Genomic DNA, 19,648 nt, shown 5'->3' with positions numbered 1-19,648 from the left:
ACAGGGGATGCTTACTCCTCCTAGGCACCTGATCCCACCTCTGGTGTGTCCAGGGGTCCGTGTTTGCCCAACTATCTATTTTGTATTGCTTGTAGGAGTTATGAGATTGATCACTGTTCGTTATCTTCACCTTGCATATAGCATATAAATTGGCATGAAATTTGTTTTTAAAAATTGCATTTTAAAAGTACACAAATATCAATTTTGTTAAATTACAACTATTCATACGATGCATATTATTTTTTTAGAAACATTATTTTTTCAAATTTTGCAATTTGTCACCATGGCAACCAGGACCCATAGCAACAAAAAATGGTTGATACATACTTCTGGTTATCTGATGTGAAATCATAAAATTATATAAGACTTAATAAGATAACAAGGACCATGCATGGCAAACAGGTTTAGGTGGCTACCAGAATAAAAGCTCTACAAGCAGGAAAAATGCCCAACTTGAAGTGTTAATATTTTTACTATAAACGAGAGTCCAAAGAAAGATGTTTGATATATTGTAAATATACTTCTTCTCTATAAGATCAAAGTAATTTTGAATAAATCAAAGCGTTACTTTTTGACTACTAGTTGATTAAAAAGTTATCATTTTCTGCAATTTATCAAAATCTTGAATCGTGCCAAATTTGTGACCTTTGTGCACTTAAACGGAAGTGAAATTTTATATTCCCACTAAACAATATGAATATGCATATCCAGTTGTTTTATAAACTGTGTCAATTTTCAAAAATCCATTTTTAATAACCTGTTAGAATTTTTAAATAGAAAGGGTAAAATATACATAATTTTACCCTTTTGTCAGAACAAAAGTGCTATTTTTAGTAACATGGCTGCAAATTCCTATCCAAAGACTACACCCCCGAAAAAAATATGCCAAAATATTTGATATTGATGTACTTTATTACACGTAAAATATGTTGTTGATCCGACAACGTTGCTTTCATCACATTTTGCATGGTTTTCTCGTAGACAAGCTCTTAAAATACCTTGTGAAATTTCAACTTCTAGTTGAATTAATTTAAAAGAGTATAAACAGTGATTGACAGATGAAATATTATTTTGGTCCGTCTGCTTGATCTGCACACGTTACATCGCGTGTGCATATTAACTTAAAACATAAGCCATTTGTCCAGTAAAATACATTTCTGACAAAATTAAAAATAAATTATAGCAATACTACCTAATCATGGTCACAAAACGATATCAGCAAGCCTTTTATTTAGATTTTATATACTTTTACGAAGTGACTCGAAATAACCGGAAGTGACCCGCAATACCCCAAATCGTTGGTCCAAGTAAAACTCCCGATAGAGTCGTTTTATCAAAGGTAAACCCAAATCGATTTAAAGATCTATTCACTCGGAAAATGTACTTCCCAATAATACCCAACAACCAATAATAACCATGTTAGTTTTATTTACTGCAGTAAAAATATAAAAAGTGACCCGAAATACCCTAAATGACTGTACACATACTGTGTCACCATGTGTGTGGTTGTGGCTGCTTGTCTGTAATTTTCTTTGTCTGCCACTCACTTGTGAGAATATCGGATGCAGCCTGATCTATAACTGTCGTTTTACTTCTAACGAAACGCCCATGTATGTTTCTGGACTGGTTTAGAACAGACTTTAAATGCGACAGCGTACAGTGTGCGCCTTCGAGCTCGAGTTTGTTTACAATCGCAACGTCATCATGAATGTCGTAAAATGAGAAAATAAGAAAAAAATTGTCTTGTTTTAATCAATTTTTGTTAGTTTATTAACATTACTTACAAACAAAACACATATTAATGTTCTACTGTGTGCATACAAAATAAAACACAGGCATTCCCAGATTTACGACTTGAAAAAGTATGGCGACCCACTCGCGGTAAAATTACCACGAGAGTGCATCCTTAAGGTTTGCAACAACAGGGAAATAACTCTGGATATACCTCAGTGCACTTCGCGTTTTATGACGTCATAATGAAAAATGCGTCACGTCATAGTTAAATCGAGGGAAAATGTCATAATATTTACTTGTTATATGATCTACTAACGTTGTCAAACTTGTGTCAAGCGGCGTATGTGTAACCCTCTATGACAAAATAATAATAATGTTTCTCAAATGATCATTTCTAAATTATTTTCCTTGATATTATACAAGTCTACAATTTTTATACCTACATATGTAGTATGCGCTAGGGTTAATTTGAACCATTAAAATTATGTTGTGACCATGTAATCTCTGCAAATCTTGCTCAGTAGGGAAAGCAGTATTTAATTTGATGCTGTTATAATCGATCATTGTTTGTGAATAGTATCCTCAAAGACAAGGTTCGACATTAACGAAGCTAGGAATTTTTATGACATTTACATGGATTTCTTAAAATAAATCTGACAATGCTTTCTAATTACATATGCACTTGCACTATATATATTTCAATACTATGACATCTACTTGCGCTGATAGAGCGATTTATCGCATGAACTTTGAAATATAGAAAACGCGACTGATCTGATCATTTAAAAATTTTAAAAAGGGTGTTCTCTAGTACATCTTAAAATAGTCTTAATTTTGTCTGAGGAATATCTGTATAACGTAAAAATAAAACAGATTTTAATAGTGTAATTTTTACTTACTTTACGTTACTCCCCCCCCCCCCCCCCCCCCAGATCCACCATTGACCGGGCTCTATATTTTATATTGTTACGAAGGTTACAGGTGTAAACAAATATCAAGCAATGGAACAAGGGGATGGAGATTATTTCAAAGATGTAGAGTAATAGACAGGTTCGGGCTAATGTAACGCACAATTTATGACGAAGCAGGACCGTCGAAAACCCGCCGGGATATTGAAAATATTGTATTGTATTGAATTTAGAAAAAAAATAAAAACCTCAACATATTAATTTCTAATAAATGTGATACTACAACACTTGAAAAATAAATATAAATATCATTGGGCTGGAAGTGTATCGTATTCATGAAAATGCTCAATGCACTCTTCAAAAGTTGTACAATTATAAACAAAGTGACAAATCGCATAAATGAAATAATTCTTTTTAATCTGTTACCATGGAAACAAAGCCCGGTGGGTAGTAATTCTATATGCTTTCTTAAATATTTATGGTCGAAATATTATGTTTAAAGTAATTTTTTTTCTGGCGTAGACCTTATAAAGCTGCTCAATATACATTTTATGTTGCCATGACAACCAATTTAAATTTTATTCAGGATATAAAAAGTGCTATTTTTTGAGTTTTAAAATAACATTTTTCTACCAATTAGGATAATCTTATAGATAATACTCTTTTCAAAAATTCTACCAGCTTTTTACCTCATAAGTTTGTCTCATGTAGTTTTTATACCACTAGTATTCCCTTTTGTACAAAGATCCTGAAAATGTCAAACATGACAAAAATAACCCCATCTGGTAAAAAAAAAACGACACAGGCAATTTTTTTTAAAAAGTCACTTTTTAAAAGATAAATCCCTACTGAACATACTAATATGCAACATGATTTTCTTCGCCACATATCAAAATGTCACAAACCTTACCTTAAGCAGGTCAAAATCTTGAACTTTTACATCCTAATTTATGTCTATTTGATATCAACTTCACAAGTTTCATGTCCAATAAACTAATCCTATCGGTCTTCTACTGAGGTGAAATTCATAAGGTAGTCAAGCAATATTATGAATACAAATATGGTTTCCTCATCGAATTAAAATTCTTTTAGCGAACAAAATTGCATACAAGCTATATGTAGGTAGCTGGTGTTTGGAATGCAACACCTTGAACATCAGCTTTTGAATCATACGTACGATACAAAAGCTAATGATTCTTAGAATTATTGAAATTTATCTTTTAAAAAAAACAACAAGAAAAGTCTTAATTTTATTGTACAGTATTAAAAAAGATTTTAAAAATTTTCTATGAAATCTTGATGATTACATAGGAATGTCTAAAACTGTTGATCTCATCACAAGTTTGCTAAGTTCGGTTACTCAGGGCAAAGACAGGTTTGAATACCATATTTTTATATGTAGTATTTGTGCAAAATAATCTGCAAGATTTTTTCCAAGTTGCATCCTGTTTTCAAATCATTTCAAATACAAATGTATTTATAATTTACATGTAGTTCATACAACATGTACAAGTAAATTTGTAGCTCCAGAAATCTTGCCTTTATAATATTATTTAGCAGCATCAGCATTTTCCAGTGACAAAATCATAGTCATGCAAGCTAGGCTGAAATTTATGGTGCTATTTTTTTCAATTAAGGGTTGATGCTTCAGAGGAAGACGGTTCGTTTGGACGCCTGTTAAACGATGATCATCTCCATCCAAATTGTAAGCCAAAAGTCATTGAGATAGATGAGAAGCCAGTTATTTGCTTTTACTCTCTAAAACCAATACCTCCAGATACAGAACTGTTGTGTGATTATGGGCCTGGTAACATGTATCCTTGGAGAAGAAAGGTAATGAAGCCATATTTGCTTGTTTTGTGTGTGTATATCTGTCATTCGAGGTGGATGAATATACACATGTAAATATTCAATCTAATTTCAGCTCATTTGCAATGCTATATGCAAGGTGAAGATAACGAACAGTGATCAATCTCATAACTCCTACAAGCAATACAAAATAGATAGTTGGGCAAACACGGACCCCTGGACACACCAGAGGTGGGATCAGGTGCCTAGGAGGAGCAAGCATCCCCTGTTGACCGGTCACACCCGCCGTGAGTCCCATATCCTGATCAGGTAAACGGAGTTATCCGCAGTCAAATCAGTGTGCCAAGAACGGCTTAACAATCGGTATGAAACACGTCAGACAGCATTTGACCCAATGCGAGGTTGTATTGACGAACTAAATCGTTATAACGACCATAGAATTTGCGAAATGCTGACTTCAATCGAGACTGTTGAAATCCCTGTACCATCAACTTGTTTGTCAGTAGCTTACCTCGATTTAAAAACTGACTATACCCAGAACAAGCTCTTGCATATCGAATCAGTTGAGATATATAAACACCATATGCAGGTGATAATGGAATATTGCTACATAAATGTGGGAAGTTGACGATGGAGAAGCTGAAATCATCCCGTTTGTCATACAGTTGAGTTGTCAGTTTGCCGTTAATGTCTACTTTCAATAAAATATCTAAGTATGAAGCAGAAGTGGACGACTCTGTGGTGTCCTTTATTTCGAGCTCACAGGGATATATCAAATCGACATATGAATGAAAGCTATCATTGTTAATAGACAAAACGTCATCGATATATCTAAAAGTCGAATTGAAGGTCACAGCGAGATATTTTTTCTTCTCACGTAGAAGTTTTTGAATAAATTCTGCTTCATATGAATATAAAAACAGGTCAGCTAACAAAGGAGCACAATTCGTGCCCATGGGAATTCCAACAGACTGTTGGAAGACCTGATCACCAAAGACCACGAAGATATTGTCAATGAGGAACTCTAGCATATTTTTTATTTCAACTTCAGAGTACTTGTGCATGGAATCAGAGTGATGTTTAACAAAGTAAGTTTTTGAATGACTGATCACTAGATATGAATATTTCCGTTTTCCGTTTTTGTTGAAGAAGCAACTGTCTATGATGCCAAAAAGTCTAGTCTTTAATTTATCGTGAGGAATGGTCGTGTATAGTGTTGAAAAGTCATAGGATTTAATGCTATTGATTTGGGAAAAATTCTGTGATTTTATGTTTACTAAAAGTTCTTTAGAATTTTTTAGAATCCACATTTGATTAACACCACTTCTGGCATATGTAGTCGCACAGTAAGTTTGAAGTTTCTCCTTCACAGCTGTTAACATTTTCGTGAGGAGCAAAGATAGGGGCTTGGTAGAGCACTTACTGGATTTCATGTTAGCTGAATCAAAAATAAGATATCGATTGCATGACTCTTTTATCTGTAGACGTCCAAAAGAAGTGCAAAAAATACAAATCCATGGAAAGGTCTTATTTTTGTGCATTATGTTCTTGTTTTGTTGAAACTTATCACCAGAATTTTTTATTGAACTTAACACTCATGCAGAGAAAAGCAAATTTATAATTTTAGACACATTTAATATTCCAGTCAATGGGTCGAATGAATATGAGTTACCGTACCTATACTGGATTCCTAAACTACATAAAAACCCTTACAAACAAAGATACATTGCTGGATCCAGTAAGTGCTCTACCAAGCCCCTATCTTTGGTCCTCAGGAAAATGTTAACAACTGTGAAGGAGAAACTTCAAACTTACTGTCCGACTTACATATGCCAGAAGTGGTGTTAATCAAATGTGGATTCTAAAAAATTCTAAAGAACTTTTAGTAAACTTGAAATCACAGAATTTTTCCCAAATCAATAGCATTAAAACCTATGACTTTTCAACACTATACACGACCATTCCTCACGATAAATTAAAGACCAGACTTTTTGACATCATAGACAGTTGCTTCTTCAACAAAAACGGAAAACGGAAATATTCATATCTAGTGATCAGTCATTCAAAAACTTACTTTGTTAAACACCACTCTGATTCCATGCACAAGTACTCTGAAGTTGAAATAAAAAATATGCTAGAGTTCCTCATTGACAATATCTTCGTGGTCTTTGGTGATCAGGTCTTCCAACAGTCTGTTGGAATTCCCATGGGCACGAATTGTGCTCCTTTGTTAGCTGACCTGTTTTTATATTCATATGAAGCAGAATTTATTCAAAAACTTCTACGTGAGAAGAAAAAATATCTCGCTGTGACCTTCAATTCGACTTTTAGATATATCGATGACGTTTTGTCTATTAACAATGATAGCTTTCATTCATATGTCGATTTGATATATCCCTGTGAGCTCGAAATAAAGGACACCACAGAGTCGTCCACTTCTGCTTCATACTTAGATATTTTATTGAAAGGAGACATTAACGGCAAACTAACAACTCAACTGTATGACAAACGGGATGATTTCAGCTTCTCCATCGTCAACTTCCCACATTTATGTAGCAATATTCCATTATCACCTGCATATGGTGTTTATATATCTCAACTGATTCGATATGCAAGAGCTTGTTCTGGGTATAGTCAGTTTTTAAATCGAGGTAAGCTACTGACAAACAAGTTGATGGTACAGGGATTTCAACAGTCTCGATTGAAGTCAGCATTTCGCAAATTCTATGGTCGTTATAACGATCTAGTTCGTCAATACAACCTCACATTGGGTCAAATGCTGTCTGACGTGTTTCATACCGATTGTTAATCCGTTCTTGGCACACTTATTTTGACTGCGGATAACTCGGTTTACCTGATCAGGATATGGGGCTCACGGCGGGTGTGACCGGTCAACAGGGGATGCTTACTCCTCCTAGGCACCTGATCGCACCTCTGGTGTGTCCAGGGGTCCGTGTTTGCCCAACTATTTATTTTGTATTGCTTGTAGGAATTATGAGATTGATCACTGTTCGTTATCTTCACCTTGCATCTATCTTCAATATGCTAACTTAAGACTATGGTTAAAACCTGAGTACAACAGTTTTGAAGCAATTTACTGAATTTCATCTTAGAGTTCATCTATTTCTAACTTATATGAAACTTGAATGAATACATAAGCTCAGAAGTTGTGAAATGGTCAATGTACAGTGTTTATACATACAGCAAATTTGCTGGACCTATAACGAAAAGTGTATATATTTGTTTATGGTTACCCAAAGAAACCTTAATTTAATAGCTTTCTTTAGAATATATTTTATGCTGGTATGAAATTTTCACTGTTTAATACTGCTGTAAATCACTTCTTTTTCTTTAGAACTTCCCCGAGATCGAAGATCGGGGGTGGGGGGGGGCACATTGTTTTTGTCCTGTCTGTCATTCTGTCATTCTGTCTGAAACTTTAACCTTGCTAATAACTTTTGAACAGTAAGATATAGAGTTTTGATATTTCACGTGAGTATTCCTTGTGACAAGACCTTTCAGTGGGTGCCAACAATTTTGACCCAGTGACCTTGACGTTTGACCTACTTTTTGAAAACTCTAACCTTGCAAATACCTTTTGAGCAGTAAGTGATAGAGCTTTGATATTTCACATGAGTATTCCTTGTGAAAGACCTTTCCGTAGGTACCAACATTTTTTACCCTTGACCTTGGAATTTGACCTACTTTTTGAAAACTTTAACCTTGCTAATAACTTTTGAACAGTAAGAGATAGAGCATTTATATTTCACATGAGTATTTCTTGTTACAAGATCTTTCCGTTGGTATTGAACCTTTTGACCTTGACATTTGACCTACTTTATTTTTTTTTACATTGGTCATAACTTCTAAATGGTAAATATTAGAGCTTTCATATTGTACATGAGCATTTCTTTTGACAAGATATTTCTACAGGTACCAAGATTTTTGCCCTTGTGACCTTGGCCATCTTCGGAATTGGCCATTATCGGGGGCATTTGTGTTTCACAAACACATCTTGTTATGTAATGACTTGAGACTGTCTGCTTACATGTATTTTTAATGTTAAGGATTATTTTCAACAATTTACAGATTTCTATAAAAATTTTGTCTTGCTAATAAATACCATATGACTTTCTTGCAAAAATAAGTTGTCAAAAACATTTGGTGCTCTACAGTGTGTCAGAACTGTTGGTTAGATGGACAATCTATTGTTTACTACCTTGTGTTAAACAAAAAGTGGGTTTCACATAGTTTTTCTACTTTAGACTAAAAATAGATTGGGAATTTCCCGTACTAAGAAAGGAGAAAATGTATGTGTGGACCAGGTATCGAACTGAGACTCCTACATCACTAGTGCAGGTGCTCTACCAACTGACATATCCAGGCAAATATCCATGGTCCAAACCATTACATTCCAAAGTGATGTAATTGGTTCATTCTCGTCATCCAATGAAACACCTCATTTCTTGCTACGTTAGGCTGTGACTTTAGCATATGTAAACAAACTTGCTGAAATGGCAAATTTTGCTAACTCAAATGGGAAAAATACATGCAAATTAAGTTTTTAATTACTCTATCATGGACTAATATAGTGTTTAGAATGCTTGAATTAATCTTTATAAATTGTGTAATAGAATGCAGATTGCAAATTATTCTATTTTATATCAAATTGTGGATCGGTCTAACTACACAAAAGTACCCTGGAATTAGTGTTCAGTGTAGAGAGGGTCATTAAACATGTTAAAGCAAAGTGATTTTCATTCTGTTTTGTTGTAAACCATATTGACAACTTAACAATATAAATTATGTTTATGAGAGCAAAATGGTCAGTCCTTGGTATTTTGCTATAGGGATGTTTTACTGTACATGTATTTATTCCCCCTGTGGAAGTTTGATATGTATACTTTCTATACTTAGAGTGTTTTAATGTAGAATTATGACCACAGCATTTCTTTTATCTTGGCAGTAACTGTAAGAATTAATATTATTTTTCATTACTAATGCCATAAAATCAGGGATCCAAGGCCTATGCTAATTGTGCAAAACTTGAAACAAAAAGGTGGAGGCTCATACCTCACATTACAAAGGTTTTGACCTATGAATATGTGTGTATATCATAAAATGGCACTTTCTCTTCTGGTTTAAATATTTGTGTTTTTAAAATTAAGTTGCAATTTTTTCCAGAGGAAGTAAAGGGTATTGATGCCAGTTCTTGTGTGGATGATGAGGATCAGAGTGAGGAGGAAATAGATGACAGTCAAGACAACCAGAATTTCCAAACTGTGACTCCAGGTACTGTATACACATGCCTGAAACAATTTTGAGCATCAATTTTCTTTACTTGGTATTGTAAGCATAAGCCCAACATGGACTACATGCATGGAAATGTGTAGTTCTCAAGACTTGAAATGGAGTTGATGAATGGCAATCAGGATGATTATACTCGAGAATAGAGCAAGGTTTAGTTCAGGACACAAGTTATTTGCATTGAGTGAACTTTGCCAGTATGAAAGACATTGTACTTCACACAAAAGTCTTCTGAATGGAGATGGGGAGCTGAGATTAAATTCCTAGTAGAACAAAGTATATAACTGTGTTCATAGTTAATCACTCAAGTACACAGACCATTCAATTAATGAAAGTATTTATTACCAGTACACATAAATATGTAAACAATCACTCTCCTAAATCGCATTCATATGATAAAAATCACTTCACTCTTCTCAAAATATTTAGCCAGTCATGACGTACCACTTTCTGAGCAATTTGCATTATCTATACACATACCATACTTCCAACCAAAATTATAGTCTGAAAACTTGATTTTAGGGAAGAGGGAGGCAGTATCTGATAGCGGATGCTCCAGAGAAATGGATGAGTCTTCATCCAAGCGACAGAAGTTACAGAAAAGCCATGGACTTCATCTGAAATGAACTCCATTCACAAACATTTTTCACACTTTATTACCATGTTGAAGGTACCTGGGAAAAATGATGTAACACATGTTTTGAAAAAAAGATAAAAACCTTTCAAAAAGAATTTGGAGAAATGTAAGAGACCAAGTCTACAATCTAATAAAAAAAACAGAGAAAATGTTGATTTCGATACTACTTTGATTGTTCACTAGAATTGATGGTATATGTATGAAAAATGATATTTTTGTTTACAGTTCTTACAAATTACATAAATTGTACATAAAAGAATTTGTTGAATCATTATCAAAATAGATTTTGACAAATTTCAGCTTTTTAGCTCATCTGAGTCAAAGGCTCAAGTGAGCCTTTCTGATAAAAATGTGTCTGTTTTCTGTCGTTGTTGTGACCGGAAGGTCGGATGTTTGAATTCCTGCTGCGACTTGACCTGAGTCAATAAGAAATAGGTAGCAACTGTTCCATGGCCAAGCGCTCAGCACATTGAAATAAAAGTTTCGGGTCTTTCAGATGAGACCTTAAAAACTGAGGTTCCGTGTCATGGCAGGTGTTGGCATGATAAAGATCCCTCACTGCTCGATGGCCCTAAGTTCCGAGTAAAGGTCTAAATTTGAAGCCCTTCACTGGTATATGGTGAGGTCTCTATATGACTGAAAAATCTCATACGGGATGTAAAACAACATGCAATCAATCTATCAATCATTCATTGTCAACTTTTTTACAATATCATCTTCTCCAGAACCACTGGGCCAGTTTCAACCAAACTTGGCACAAATTAGGAATTCAAGTTTGTGCAAATGAAGGGCCACACCGTCTTTCAAGGGAAAATAATTAAGAAAAAGTAAAATTAAGTGTTGTCATTCAAAAATATTCTCAAGAACCTTTGGGACAGTAAAGATGAAACTTAAATGAAAGCTTTCTGACAAAGTGTAAATTCAATTTATTCAAATTATGACCCCCGGGGTATTGGTGGAGCCATTATGGGCAATCAAAGTTTTACATAGGAATACATAGGAAAAATCTTTAAGATATTCTTCTTAAGAACAGCAGAGTCATAATCAGTCACATTTATATGGAAGCATCGTCAAGTAGTGTAGATTCAAGTTTGTTTAAATCATGACCCCTGAGAGTAGGGTGGGACCATTATGAACAATCAATACCTAGGAATACATAGGAAAAATCCTTAAAATATATTTCTCAAGAACAGCAGAGCCATAATAATTCATTTTGTATGGAGGTATCCTCAGGTAGCGTAGAATCAAGTTTGGTCCAATTGTGGCCCCGAGGTAGGGTGGGGCAACTATGGGCGGTCAAATTGTTACACAGGAATACATAGCAAAATTCTTTAAAACTATTTTCTCCATGAATAAAAAAGTAATGATTAGTCATATTTATATAGAAGCATCCTATGGTAAGCATAGAATCAAGTTTACTCTAGTCATGAATCCCCCCCACTACCTTCAGGGCTACAATGGGTAATCAAATAAAAGTTTTTCATAGGAATATGTAGGAAAAAAATCTTCTGATTAAAAACAAGAATGGTCATAGTTACTCAGGTGAGCATTGTGGCCCATGGGCACATTGTTAACATTGTTTAATCAAAATGCAGAAAATATGTTAATTTGCATATTACATGTACATGTAATATTGATCAGTTGGTCATGTGATATAATTTTATATTTGAAATGAAATGATGACAATTGTATGAATGATGATGAGTTTAAAGTCAGATTCTTTAACACGTGTATTTTCAAGAAAGAATTTGTCTAGAGGTATTTTGGAAATTTACTTTTTATAATAATGTAATAAATGTTTGTTTTCATGCTATGTTGAAGGTCAAGTATCTACGAACACAACTGACTTGAATTAACATCAGAAGTATTAGATAATGTATTTACAACTGAAACTGTAATAGAATTTTATCAATTGAATTTGTAAAATTAATTTGATAATAAATTTTGATTTTTGTTACCTGAATTTAAACATTTTGTTGCTTAGTAGATCAGACAACATTTAAATCATAAGATTTAAACATGATATCCATAGGTCATTTTACTTAAACTGTTTGTATTGACTGAATGGTTCAGTACTTTTTTGTCAGTCAATAACTTAATACCTCAGTATGTGAGCAGGTCCAGGAGAATGGTGTCTGGTGTGAATAAGGGACAATGGTACATGCAGTCAATTTGTAGCTCATGGATCTAAAAGAGGAATAAATATGATATACGCTCTGTATTTGAGTCATAGTTATCACTGTTCCAGGGTGAAGTTTTTGCAGCAGATCTATCACTATGTAAATACATACTTTGCATAGAAGGAACTCGCATGATTGAACAATGCTTCACAAGCCTTGCATGACGTGTGTAGCAAACATTGAAGGTGTTGTAGGAAGTTTTACTATGATTTGATTTTACATGAAGAAATTCCAAAGTATCACATACTTTTCTTAAAGTAAAAAAGGTGCAATTAAGTTTGATTAAGTCTCCAATTTTAATTAATAGCCATATCCTTGTATGAGATCCTCATTTTACTGTACTTTTATCAAGTGCATGTACTGTAATATGTCCTAAATTGAATATAAGTTTATTTTTTTCAAGTACCCAAATTTTTCAGTGTAAATAAGGTCCGCGGTTTCTGTTTAAACCTTATTATTTAATGTAAGTCCCCAAACTTGTACCCTGTGTATAACGTCCTCAGTTTCTATATAAACCCTTCTCTTGTGTAAGTCCCCAAACTCTTACCGTGTGTATAAAGTCCTCAGTTTCTAAATATACCCTTATCTTGTGTAAGTCCTCAATTTCTATTTATACCCTTATCTTGTGTAAGTCCTCAAACTTTGACAGTGTGTATAAGGTCCTCAGTTTTTTTTCCCTTGTGTAGGTCCCCAAACGTTTACTTTGTGTATGAAGTCCTCAGTTTCTGTAGGCACCCTTACCATGTGTAAGTCCCCAAACTTTTACCATGTGTATAAGTTCCTCAGTTTCTACATATACCCCTATCTTGTGTAAGTCCTCAATTTCTATTTTTATCTTCATCTTGTGCAAGTCCCCAAACTTTTACCGTGTGTATAAGGTCCTTAGTTTCTATACCCTTATTTTGTGTAAGTCCCCAAACTTTTATTTGTGTATAAAGTCCTCAGTTTCTGTAGGTACCCCTATCATGTGTAAGTCCCCAAACTTTTGCCGCGCTTATAAGGTCCCACGTTTCTATCCCCCTTCTCTTGTGTAAGTTCCCAAACCTTTACCTTGTGTATAAAGTCCTCAGTTTCTGTAGGTACTCTTATCATGTGTAAGTCCCCAAACTTTTACCGTGCGTATAAGGTCCCACGTTTCTATCCCCCTTCTCTTGTGTAAGTTCCCAAACCTTTACCTTGTGTATAAAGTCCTCAGTTTCTGTAGGTACCCTTATCATTTGTAAGTCCCCAAACTTTTACCGTGCGTATAAGGTCCCACGTTTATATCCCCTTCTCTTGTGTAAGTCCCCAAACTTTTACCTTGTGTATAAAGTCCTCAGTTTCTGTAGGTACCCTTACCATGTGTAAGTCCCCAAACTTTTACCTTGTGTAAAAGGTCTTCAGTTTTCTATATATACCCTTGTCTTGTGTAAGTATTCAAACATTCATTGGTTATATATCGTCTTCAGTTTCTATATCTTTATCTTGTGTAATTCCCCTTAAACTTTAACCGCGTGTATAAGGTCCAAGTTTCTGAACCTCTTATTTTGTGTAAGTGTACAATGTGTATAAGGTCCTCGGGTTAATGTACGTTTTTCTTATTCAAGTCCACAACATTAATTATGATACCGGGTGCTACAAGCATGGCCGTAGAAACTTAAGGGGCCGTGTCCCCATAATCTTGCCGATATATAGTATACTAGAGAAAAACTTAGCTCCTTGATGCTTGTGCCCCCACAACAATAGTGTCTGATTACCTTTTTTTTCCTTTTCTTTTTTCTCGTCAAAAAAGTTTTGCTTGTTAGTTTCTGAAAATATTTGGTTGCCCCCCCCCCAAAAAAAACCGCACCTGCTTCCTACGGACCTGTCAAATATGTTTTGATAATATATGAAGGTTTTGTTTAATATTTACATGAAATATTTGACTTGAATGCTTATTTATTTTTCAACGATCATGCGAATGCCCTATGATATATATATACACTATTAAGCTACCTGCCTTCTAATACTATTTTAACATTTTTGACCCTTCAAAAATTATGGTACTCATAATGGCTGAGTGAAATCAAGGGAATTTTTTTTAGCTCACCTCAACGAAGTGGGGATAGCTTATGTATCGTCTGTATCTCGCAGGTTAAAGATTTTTAAACAGTTTATTTCCAAGTAACTCTCTGCCCTAGATGCATGGATGATACCTCTCGGGTTTAACTGTACCAGTCAAGTGTCAAAATATTTTCTAAATGTATGAGCAGATTAAAGTTCCGGGATTATGTCTCATTCCAAGTCATGATCTGGATTCTCGCCATTTTTGTTTCTGATATTAAATTCATCGGACCCCTAGCAACATCTTTTGTCATACTTATAAAAATTATTTCTCAAATCAATCTGAACTAAAATAGTCTAACATTTCTGATGAAATCGTAATTGTTGAACAGCTCATTGAGATATTGTACCCCAGTCGATGAGATATTGGAGATCTATGACTTTTTTTCCGACACATTGTAGGCGGGATAAGTTATTATCTGATCAACGATCGCAAACATGGAAACCATCACAAGATATGATAAAATAAAAAATGAAAATGTATGGCAAAACATTGTTTGACTATGTTCTCGCACAAAACGTGTTTTGTCCTTCGAACCAAACTGTTTGCCTTCCGCTTAACAACCCCAAGCAAACAGTTTGGTTCATGGGTCCGACAAACCACATGTTGCCCTAGAACCCAGTCGATAAAATTAATGATATGTATGATTCATAGGTCCATGCTACCCCAAAATTTTAATTCATCAATAGGTCCCATTTCCGGGTCCCATTTTCTAAATTCATGGAAATATCAGCCCAGCTCAAAGGCTCACTCTGTTTACTTCAATCAGGATACCTACAGAGTAAAATGAGTTGACAATTCCAATGTGTGTGTGTGTGTGTGTGTGTGTGTGTGTGTGTGTGTGTGTGTGTGTGTGTGTGTCGGGGGTGCTTGAATATCAATTACTAATATCATAGTATATGTGTAAAACATAGCAACAAGTCTTCAGCAAAAAACTGACGCAAAAATGTATCTTAGATATCTGACCTTTTTTTTATTTGACCTCTGTTTATATTTAAATGTCACATGACTCGGCTATCAACATGGCACCAAAGTTGACGGTTTCGGAGAAGAAAAGGACTTTACAAGGAAAGAATGTGTTGCACGTCTCATGTTAATTTCCATAAAGGTGTTGCATAAAAGATCGATGAAATTAAGTTATTCAAATATATGATAAAACACATTCGAACGTATGTCTTGATTCAAACATTTTTGAAAATAAGTTTTAAAGACGTGTATTGTCAAAAATTAGCCAAATTATTTCGAGTTTAATTGAACCAATAGGCGATTTATAGGATTTAAGCGTTAAGGGTATCCCCGAATTTCAGAACAATTCACTCAGAAGAACAAAATAAATTTAGCATGAACAGTGGCGTAGCTATATTGTAAAACTGTAACCACGTTAACTTTGTATTGCACATTACGAAAAATGTCCCCAGACCCCCTGCTTACAAATATTTCAAACTTAGCTACGCCACTGATGAACATGCATGTTCTTTGAGTTTTCCTTTTAAAAAACTGTCGCTTTGAAATCATGTTTCACGAGGCCTCTTTTTATTTTTATTTTTTTAAATCGAAACGACTTCACTTATATTATTTTCAACTTCACCTCTACGTTAATTTTCTACTTCAGTGAGTAAAGTCGTCGACATTTATATGTAAAGATGTTTTCTTTTTAAAACGACCGGGTTCGAATCCCACACAAACACTTTTTGTTATTTAAAGTTTTCCTTCTAGATTTTTGCTTTCTTAATTCAAACACGCTTCTAGTTTTTATAAATGTTACATTTTAAATCTCTGTTTATTACAATGTGCGTAGTTTGAAATAAGTGTCCAACATGGACTCTGTTTAGTTGGTGAATAGAACTCGCAACCAACACGACGAATACAGCATGCAATACTTGTGTTTTAATAGTCAAGGTTGCTTACGAGAATGTTTATGTTTTTCGGAGTGAAAGGTTTTGGCAAAGGCATGATGACTTTTACAAAAAAACCGTTGTGAACTTTTTAAAGCTTTGGAAGAAAAACTGTAACTCCAAACAAGGTAAATGGGCATTAAACAGTTTGAGTGGAGATGATTTGTATTCCAGTATCATATTGCTCTGATGAATCCATTTTTACGGGTTCATGTAATTTGAATTATGTTGAACTTTATTAATGCGTATCAAACTTCACATAATCTGTTTTGTGGTCAGAGTTATGTACATTTGCCAACTGTTTCTTGTAGAAAATAATACAAACGAGTATAAGAGCTTTTAGACTGTAGTAGTATAGGGCATTAAATATTTGATACACTCGTATCATGTAACCGTATATATTGTATATGATACTCAGAAGACGAAAAATGACAATTCAATTTTCATAATTTCAAAAATTATGTTTAGACAACATATATGTATTGACACATAAAATGTATTAGTCTTGTCGTTAGTACTGGGAAATCCTACAGGTATAAAAACCGTGTCAGTTTTCTAGTTCACAACAAACATGTATTCAATGTACCATTAAAGCAGTGTCAATTTCAAATGAAATATAAGAAAAAAAGATTCAGTGAATGTAAATATATGGATGAAGGTCAGTGATAGGTCAAGTGTGCTGGCATGAAGCTCCCATTAGGGAAAGTTCTGGCTTTCGGTGAAACACCCTCTTTTTAGTTTTCACTTCTTCATACAACATGTACCTCCCAAACTTGATTTATCAATAATGAAAGGTGACGATCTAACGAACAGCGGTCAATCTCATAACTCCAATAAGCAATACAAAATAGATAGTTGAGCAAACACGGACCCCTGGACACACAAATGCTGAATGCTAGTGACATTCTTTTTTTTAATTCTTAAGAAATCTTGGCAAGTGTTTCTTTACAGTCCTATGAAATGCGCGCGCATTCGTCTCACTCTAGATATATAAATATGTATATATACTAACACCGTGTTTTGTGACATAAATATTGATACGAGTCGTAACTTACTTCCAGAAGATGTGGTCGATTAAATACAGTTAAAAGGAGAGAGTTAAAAGGAGATTGAACATATACACTGTAAGTATACCTGGAAAATCAAATCCAAAACCATCTCTACTAGATTTTTTCTCTCTTGTGAACTGCATACACAGAACTAGCTACTATGGCTAGTTCTCACAAGTTTAGTCATTTAGATTTGCCTTTTCATGTATTTCTTTAATCGTATACTCCATGTATTGCTATAATCGTATATATCGTGGTATATACATGTATGTTTTATTTTGAGGTATCGAATGCGCACAATATTTCTTTTTTATTAAGTTTTGAATTATATATTACGTGCTAATTGAGGAACGTCTGCATTCAATATTTTCATTCAGTGAATGAAGTTTCTACCGTAGCATTGTGACATTGGTAAATCTAATTAATGTTACATGAAATAATAACTGCGATTCGGGGTAAAAGTTCAATAGCTGTTCTCTCCAATTCAATTACTGACATTAATGCGGCAGCATACATCGATTTAGTTGATGCCCATTAAGTCTATCCAATATTGCTGAAGTAAAAATTTAATACCTTGCGTAAAATAATTGAGTAATAAATCTCATCTTCATTGATATGAATTGATATGCATCGATATAATTTAATGAATGTATAAAGGCAATACCTAGTCTAGCAGCAATTATGTAGCCCTTTCAGACTTCTTTTTGGGAGAGGGCAACAACTCCTTAGGATCTCCGTAATGGTGCAGATACAACATTTTCAATCATTCTAAACTGTGTTGGCTTTCAATACTTACACAAAATTGATATAATATGTTTCTTAAGCAATATATAGACTTTCAACCTGCAGCTTACTATTTCTGGTATTCTATTCTATCGTTTTGATTCCGATATATTCTATATTTTTCTATTCATATTGTGCGCCATATTTAATGTACTGAGGCTGAACTTTCGGTTGTCAAGTTATTTGCATAAGCCCATATAAGGTAGGCTTTACATTAATGTAGAAGTACAGGGGGAGACAGATATTTCGTCGATATTGAAAAGGTTTAATTTTAAAAGTTAAACAACGAACACCTAGCAGAGTGTAATATGTTCTGCCGCCAAACGATACTCCTATCTTGGAATAACTTGAGTAAGTACATTTCGTGCAGAGTGTCCATGTTGTGGTTTTTTAATAGATCTTTTAAGACCCAAGTACGAGATCTCATGATAACAAGCATGGCGGAGCAGACAAAGAATTTTGCATGCTGTACATGATATTAAATGTAAAACACCTTTATTAGAGATGCCCGAGCACAAAGTTGACACGATTTGTAGTGTAAACAGTATCAGCAGTGGTGGATTTAAGGAAATTGGGAGAACTTACATTTTTTTCCAAAATTTTTTACAACTTGCGTCATTTTATCAAATTCACCTTATCAAAAATGACAGACATTAAAAATTAATATATAGTCCTGAGACATATTTCAAGTCTGTAAAATCCAGAAGCTTTCGGGAGCTTTGCTCCCTGGACCCCCACCAGGGCTTTGCCCTGGATCCATTGGGGGACTATAGGCGGCCCCCAGCCTAATAAAAAGATGTGCCCCCCTAACCGCAATTCCTGGATCTGCCCCTGATCAGAAACAAATACACGGAATTTATATACACGTTATTCATAAAAAAATATTTTGCTTCTCTATGAAGATTTTACTGATTTGCAGCCCTCTCCCGCTAACGTCAGAATTTAAAAAAAATCACAAAACAGAGAGGGCTACATTATTGGAGTTATATCTAAGCTATTTGAGAAAAATATAATTTTTATATTTTTTTATTTTCCGTTCCCCCGTTTTCCATTCCGCGTTTTAGCCACACCAAATACGATCTAAATTATGTACGCGTACAAACTCCCCAGTGTTTGTTATCTTAACATTTTGTATTGCTTATGGGAGTTGTGAGATGGATTACTGTTTGTTATCTTAACATTTTGTATTGCTTATGGGAGTTGTGAGATGGATTACTGTTTGTTATCTTAACATTTTGTATTGCTTATGGGAGTTGTGAGATG

General features: G+C 34.4%; 1 long non-coding RNA gene across 1 annotated transcript; it reads left to right on the top strand.

The window, feature by feature from the left end:
- Nucleotides 1–4,301: 4,301 nt before the first annotated feature.
- On the top strand, nucleotides 4,302–11,612 carry LOC130053063 (uncharacterized). The gene is made up of 3 exons (XR_008801520.1): nucleotides 4,302–4,475; nucleotides 9,636–9,743; nucleotides 10,281–11,612. It is a non-coding gene; the product is annotated as an uncharacterized LOC130053063 (long non-coding RNA).
- Nucleotides 11,613–19,648: the final 8,036 nt, after the last annotated feature.

This window comes from Ostrea edulis, chromosome 3 (genome assembly GCF_947568905.1).
Source record: "Ostrea edulis chromosome 3, xbOstEdul1.1, whole genome shotgun sequence".
In the NCBI taxonomy this organism is placed as follows: domain Eukaryota; kingdom Metazoa; phylum Mollusca; class Bivalvia; order Ostreida; family Ostreidae; genus Ostrea; species Ostrea edulis.
This window is presented reverse-complemented; position numbering and strand designations above follow the sequence as displayed.